Here is a 7295-nt window from a genome sequence, read left to right as displayed (position 1 = left end):
TGCCACCTTGGCAATGGGCAAAAGGGCACCTCGTTAGTGATGTTCTTGTATCAGTCAGGGGCAGAGCAGATGGCAGGCCTTTGTTCATCCTAGCTTGATGCCTGGCTTGGTGGCCAAAGCTGTCTTATGCCTAGGACTCATAAAAATCAAATCCAGGTGGCACAGTGTGAGAAGAAGAAGATGGACAGAGACCTAAGGACTGCCATGACACCTACAGACCTGCTCTCCTGCGTACAGGACAGGTGGGCCACAGATACCCACTTACCCCCACACGCTGCACATTAGGATGGAGGGTGCCACCCAGGGGCCAGCCTGCAGCAGGAGCCACCACAATGTGTGGGTCTGTGGTGCTCAGATGGGAGAGAAAGAGAAGAGAAATAGAGCTTGCGCATTCTATAGAGAGATGGAACCAGAGACTGGAGTGTGGAGAGAGGCAGCCTGTTGTGAGTGCCCAGCCCTTTACCTGGGGCCGTGGTGAGGTTCCAGCCTGGGCTGTTGCTGAGGAACATGGCTAGGCCTATGCAGCAGCAGGGGTCCGTGCTGATGCCCATGGTTCATATTACCATTACAGAGCACCAGGATGTCCCTGGTCCAGGCAGCCACTGGGGATCACATAGTTGTCCAGGGACTGTGCATAACTGGACCCACTCCTCATTCAATGTAGCACCCTGTAGCTGGCCCCATCTCTTATCTGTGGCAGCACTTGGGAGAGCGGGCCTTGAGCCTTGCCCGGGGCCACATGGTGAAGCTGACCCTGGTGGCAGGGGTGTAGGTGAACTGGCTTCCAAAGGCATAAGTACGGGAGAGCTGACCCCACCACTCATCTGCTGTGGGGTAGTGAGGGCACAGAGGTGATGCCTCCACCCCACTACCTGCCCCTTGACAACTCCAGCAGTCAGGAAATCTCCCCACAGGGTCATGAGCTCAGGAGAGCTGGCCCTGCCCCTCACCAGCTGCAACACTTGGGAGATTGGGCCCTGCTCCTTGGCCTCTCAGCAGATGCAGCACTTGGGAGAGCAAGCCTTGTGTCTCTCCTGGGCAGCACAGAAGGGTTGACCCTGGTCAAGGGAGTGCAAGTGAGACAGACCCAAGGGTGAGAGCCCAGGAGAGCTGGCCCTGCCATGAGGTGGCATGAGTAAGGGAGTGATGTTCCCCATCTGCCTGTGGCAGTCAAGCCCTGAAGTCGTGAGGTCAGGTCAGCTGGCTGAAGCACTTGAGAGAGTGGCCTTACACCGTGGCTGGGCAGCACAGTAGAGCTGGCTCTGGAGGCATGGGTGTGGGTAAGCCAGCCCTGTGGTGTGAGAGCAGGAGAGCTGACCTCATCTCCTGCAGATGGGAGCTGGAGAGCCCACCCTGGTGATGTGGAGAAGAGATAGCCAACGGGGTGACTAGCTCAGCTACCACCCAGGGCCAGATCTAGGGTTCTGAGTTGGCCCACCCCAAAATCTATATCAGTCCCAGTGAGGATCCAATATTGATGGTGTCACAGAAGCCAGAGATCTCAAACCAGACCAATGACTCATTGCAATGAATGTTTGCAAGTGAAGATATGTGGACAGAGGGACATACTGTGGGACAAACTGACATACTACAGCTTCCAAAATGAGATGGTTTTATGCTTTGGTTTTATTGTTGTTGCTTGTTTGTTTGTGGTTTATTTGTGTGGTGGCGAGGCTGCAAAGGCAAAGGCAGATATGAGGGGGCAGGATATAAAGGGGCAGGATATAAGGGGCAGATATGAGGGGGCAGGGGGATGAGCAGGACTGGGGTGCATGATGTGAAATGCAATGAGTCTATAAAAGTTTTACAAATCAATTTAAGTGTTTGATTTATATTTAAAATGCCATTTTAAAAGATTTGACTCTCATTTTTGTGTGTGAATGTTTTGCTTGCATGCATTTAACTGTACCATGTATGTACAGTGTCTATAGAAGTCAAGCGAATGTCAGATCCCCTGGAACTGGAGTTACAGGTGGTTATAAGCTGCTATGTGGGTGTTGGACACTGAACCTGGGCCTTCTGCAAGAATAACAAGCACCTTGACTTCTGAGCCATCTCTTCATGCCCTTAAAATGATATTTTCACTCACTAGACAATGCAAAGACAGTTCAAAATTCAGTGTTTAAAATAAATATCTTTAGTGTGTTTTATTTTTATTTTTGCATTTATATATAAACACAAAGGGCTGAGCTACAGCTCAGCTGGTGAAGTCCGTTGATGCCCAGCACCGAATAAACCTGGGCATGGTAGTATCCACTTGTAATCTCAGTACCTAGATTGAGTACTCAGATGGATGCAGGAAGATCAGAAGTTAAAGGTCAGGGGCCAGTGAGATGGCTCGGCAGGTAAATACGACGGCTGCCAAGACTCATGATCTGAATTTGATCCCTGGGACTCAAGTGGTGAAAGAAGAAACCTGGCTCCCAAGGTGCCCTTCGACCTTCATGGTTGCATTGTGACATGGTTGCACACCTCCCTCCAAATAAGTAAACAGATATTTTAACAGGCTGAGATCAACTATGCATGGCGGTGAACGCCTTTAGTCCCCACACTGGCAGTCAGATCTCTGAGATCAGTTAGAGACCAGCCTGGTCTACAGAGCTAGTCCCAGTTCATCCAGGGCTACATAGAGAAACCCTGTCTCATCACCTCCCCTAACCAAAAAAAAAAATAAAATAAAAAAATAAAAATTTTAGGTCCTTCTTGGCAAACTCAAGGCCAGCCTGGGTTCAATGTGATTTGTCTTTTAAAAGAGAAAAAAAAGAAACCCAAATAACAGTAAATATGGCTTTGCTTTTAGTGGACCACTGTCCTAAGCACTGAGCTCTTGGCTAGCCTTTGAGCCATCACTAGTCATGGGAGTCACGTGACATCAGACTGAGTGTTGTTCTTTCTTGGGTATCAATTTCTCACCTTTTGTCTTAGTTTGGATTCCATTGCTGTGAAGACACACCATGACTAAAGCAACTCTTATAATGAAAGCAGTTAGTTGGGGCTGGCTTACAGGTTCAGAGGTTCAGTCCATTATCATCATGGCGGGAAGCATGGCAGCATCCAGGCAGGCATGGTGCTGGAGGCACCGAGAGTTCTACATCTTGAGATTGTGCCACAGTGGGCCTGACTTGAGCATATGTACCCTCAAAGCCCACCTCCACAGTGACACACTTCCTCCAACAGGGCCACACCTACTCCAGCAAGGCCACGCCTCCTAAAAGTGCTAGTCCCTATGGGCCAAGCATTCAAACACATGGGTCTATGAGGGCCATGCCTATTCAAACCAGCACACCTGTAGCCAAATGTTACAAAGATAACGACCAGGGCCCGTGGGAGGCTCCACACTTAACTCTTGATGAGCCGAGTTTGAGCCCTGAAATGCACAGTGGAAGGAGAGAATTTCCCCCTGAAAGTTCCAGTTTGATATTGTCTTTAGTTTGGTTCCTATGCTGGGATAAAATGCCGAGATCAGAGGCACCTTAATTTGGCTCCCACTTCAAGGTCACAATCTTCACTGATGGAAGTCGGGGAAGAAACCTGGATTGCTTGCTGGCTCGCTCATAGGCTCATGGTCAATAGCGTTTTACATTTGTTTGTTTTAAAAAGATTTATTTATGTCTGTGAGTTACACTGTAACTATCTTCAGACACACAAGAAGAAGCATCGGATCCCATTACAGATGGTTGTGAGCCACCATGTGGTTGCTGGGAATTGAACTCAGGACCTCTGGAAGAGCAGTCCATGCTCTTAACCATTGAGCCATCTCTCCAGCCCAGCTCAGTAGCTTTTTAACACAGCTCGGGACCACTTGCCCAGGAAATGGCGCCATTCACAGTGGGCTAGGCCCTAGCACATCACAATACAGTCTCTTGCAGACATGTTCACAGACCAACGTGATAAAGAAAGTGTCTCAGGTGATTCCAGACGGTGTTAACTGTTACTATTCACTAGAACAGACATCTACACATGTACCCCATTCCCCCTCATTATACATCTCCCCTTCTCCCTCCCCTTCTTTTTCTCTCTCTCTCCCATGCCCCCTTCTTACAGTGAGTGGGCTCGGAGGATCCCACCTTGCAAAGAGTTTGGGGATTTGCTCTGAAGGAGACCCCAATGAGATCATAGAAACCAGAACTAACAAAAGTATCCAGACTATTAGGAACGAAGAACATTCCATGCCATATCCACGCTGTCTAGGAAACAAAAATTAAAAGTCACTAAATGAACTCTACTCTAGGGGCCAGTGTTCCCAGCGTCACCTGCACAAACTCTGTACAGTCATGTGGATTTACATTGATGGCCAAATAAAGTTCCAAACGGTTGGTAAGGGGGATGGTGATTCTTCAGCCTTATCGCCAGATAACCAAGTCAAGACAGGCCAGAAGCTGTTTTGGAAAAGGGAACAGGGCCCATTCAGATCTAAGAGCCTACCTACAGGGAAACAGAAGGAACTTGGTCGCCCCCGTGGGTTGGTGTTTCATCCTGGAGCCAGCAGGGGGCAGCATTGCCCTCCTCACAAGACACAATGTGTAGGAAGAGAGTGCTCTTTCCTCAGCTGCACTCAGTGTTCTCAGGCAGGAAGAGGCCAGGAGAAGGAGGATGCTGTGCGCCCAGGAAGAAAAGGGCTCGGAAGGAGAATGAAAACCATGGAACTCCCGTTCTGGGTTTCAAAAACAAAACAACAAAATCCACACAGATCAGTTTAGGGTGATGGGCCTTGGTGTGTGAGTTCTCAGGGTGAAGGGTGACCATGCCCTTTCCTGCCACTGCCGTGTTCATCCCTCAGGGAGGAGGTAGTCTGGCGTCCAGAAGGCCAAGACTTACCCTCTGTTGAGGTCATTGTCTTCAGTTAGACAGACCAGCGGGAGATCCTTTATTTCTGAGTATGCAACAGGGCTGGAAAATTTAATTCACACTTCACTTCTATGCAGAGAAAAAAAGGAATTTCATTATTTATTAGTTTGTAACCAAACTGGCCTTTTTTTCCAACCCTACACAATGATTAGTGAGACAAACAATTAAGTCTTCAATGTGACTTAAACGTCATGGGATCTGACAACTTAGCCTGTCCCACGATGCAATCTTAACTCTCTTACATAAAAGTGCTTAGCTCTCCGGTTACTTTCCACAGCTCTCCTCACTGAGACGGTGTTAGGATGTGTGGACAGACAGGGACAGCTGAGTGACAGCTGGCAAAAGGAAGGAGTTGGGATTTAGGGGTGTGGTGACTGCTGATTTCCAGAACTGTTCTTACCTCTGACCACTGATGTATGAGCTAAGTTTACTTAACCCACGGTCCAGTCCCTCCTGGGATGGTTGAAACCCCACTGTTCCCTTGTTGCCTGTGAACTTCTCTTGCTGGACTGCTGTGTCCTCAGCTCGGCAGTCGGGCCTTGTGGGAGTCGAAGCTGGCGTGTGAAAGCTGTTTCTGAGGCTCTCCCTGCCCTGCTTGGGAGCGCCGTGGTCACAGGCCAGTGTGGTTTGGGGCCGCTGGAAAGCTGCTGCTTTCTTCCCAGAGTTCCAAGGGAGGTCAGGAACATGGACCTTCTCCAGTGAGGGCCCAGCAGGCCAGATGTGTTTGTCTGGCTCCCTTCCCTCCTAGTTCCCTTCCCACTAACCCCTATCCCCACGGATAGGAGAGGACCAAATGCTTCCCTTTCTGGCCTGGGTATCTATTACATAAAACTTCACGGTCACACCCAGGGAGTCAGATGCAGGAATCCAGAAAATATGCTCTCAAGAGAACAGGCTATTGTAACAGCCTTTAAAAAAACTCAGTGCCAAACATTGCAATGACTTTCTTTCTGTCTGTCTGTCTGTCTGTCTGTCTGTCTTTCTTTTTCTGTATAATGAGTCCACATCCTGTGCAAGGATGGGTGTCTCAGGCCATTGATGATGAGGGTCATGGGGGTCCTCCTCAAGACAAAAGAGAGAGGCACACTCAAAACCCCTCAGGCTTCATTATGATGTGTTACCACTGTGACTAACAGAACCCACAGAAACAACAGGTACATAGGTTTCATTCCCAAGGGGAACCCACTCCTTTGCTGGTTTAGGATTTGCCCTTCCCTGCGAGGGTACAGTCAGTGTGAGTCAGAGACCACTTCCATGGGAGAGAGTTGTGGAGACATTCACTGTGAAGAGACAGCCTAGCCCATCAGGAATCCCCCAGGCAGAGGCAGATCATACGGTCATGAGATGAAAAGATCTGATTGGTGGGTTCTGGTCCAGGCTCATTATGTCTGTCCTTTCCTATTGGAAGAGAGACAATACATGCAGTTCAGCCAACCAAAGATCTGGGAAAGGGCTGGATATCAGGGATAGCCCACTCCTTCTCCCCCGTGGTGTGAGAGAGTTAACTCATTGTGTGAGATGTTGTCTCCAACAGCCCACTGGAAGGGGGTCACTCTGGGTAAGGCTGAAACAGATGGCTATTATAGGCAAATGTGTGCTTAGTCATTCAAACCCTTCTGTGTGTGCATGTGAGTCTATGTCTGTGTAAATACCTATAGAATTCTTAGTGTCTGAGCATGCAATAAGTGGCCAGTACATTTTATTATCATTGTGCATACAGACACAGAAACACAGATATCCAGATGTATACACCCTTATAATCAACAACACACAGAAACCATACACTTTCATGCCAATGTACTGGCTAGTTTTATGTCAACCTGACATAAGTAGGAGTGGGGAGCCTCAACTGAAAAAAAAAACCCATAAAATTGGGCTGTAGGCAAGCCTGAAGGACATTGTCTCAATTAGTGCTTGATAGAGGAAGGTCCAGCCCATTGTGAGTGGTGACGTCATTAGGCTGGTGGTCCTGGGCTCTATAAGAAAGCAGGCAGAACAAGGCCATGATGAGCAAGCCAGTAAGCAGCACTCTTTCATGGCCTCTGCATCAGCTCCTGCCTCCAGGTTCCTGCCCTGTTTGAGTTCCTATCCTGACTTCCTGCAATGGTGAACAGCAATATGGAAGCATGAACCAAATAAACCCTTTCCTCCCCAAGTTTCATCATACAGCAATAATAACCTTAACTAAGACAGCCTATATATATATATATATATATATATATATATATATATATATATATGGTTCTATACTTGGGAATAGGAGATCAATGAGCCCGTGTAATAGTTCTACCTAATATTTATTGGAAATTTATTACCTGTAGATGGCATATACCACTATGAAAAGATTAGCTGATTTAATCTTGACAACAATGTCAGGAGTTAATTACTATTTACCACACTTAACAAATGGGTGAACAGACTCACTTAGCTGTCAATTCAAAGTCACA

General features: G+C 48.0%; 1 long non-coding RNA gene and 1 other non-coding gene across 2 annotated transcripts; one reads left to right on the top strand and one right to left on the bottom strand.

Moving 5' to 3' along the window:
• On the top strand, window positions 1–143 carry LOC117701542 (small nucleolar RNA SNORA48). Its single transcript, XR_004605759.1, has one exon. It is a non-coding gene; the product is annotated as a small nucleolar RNA SNORA48 (small nucleolar RNA).
• A 2654-nt stretch (window positions 144–2797) lies between these two features.
• LOC117701540 (uncharacterized) lies at window positions 2798–6237 on the bottom strand. Its single transcript, XR_004605758.2, has 3 exons — window positions 5249–6237; window positions 4819–4917; window positions 2798–4654 (listed from the first exon to the last, which is right to left on the bottom strand). It is a non-coding gene; the product is annotated as an uncharacterized LOC117701540 (long non-coding RNA).
• Between the last annotated feature and the right edge of the window lie 1058 nt (window positions 6238–7295).

This window comes from Arvicanthis niloticus, unplaced genomic scaffold (assembly GCF_011762505.2).
Source record: "Arvicanthis niloticus isolate mArvNil1 unplaced genomic scaffold, mArvNil1.pat.X pat_scaffold_1281_arrow_ctg1, whole genome shotgun sequence".
In the NCBI taxonomy this organism is placed as follows: Eukaryota; Metazoa; Chordata; class Mammalia; order Rodentia; family Muridae; genus Arvicanthis; species Arvicanthis niloticus.
Note: the sequence above shows the minus strand (reverse complement) of the source record. Positions and strands in the feature narration are given on the sequence as shown.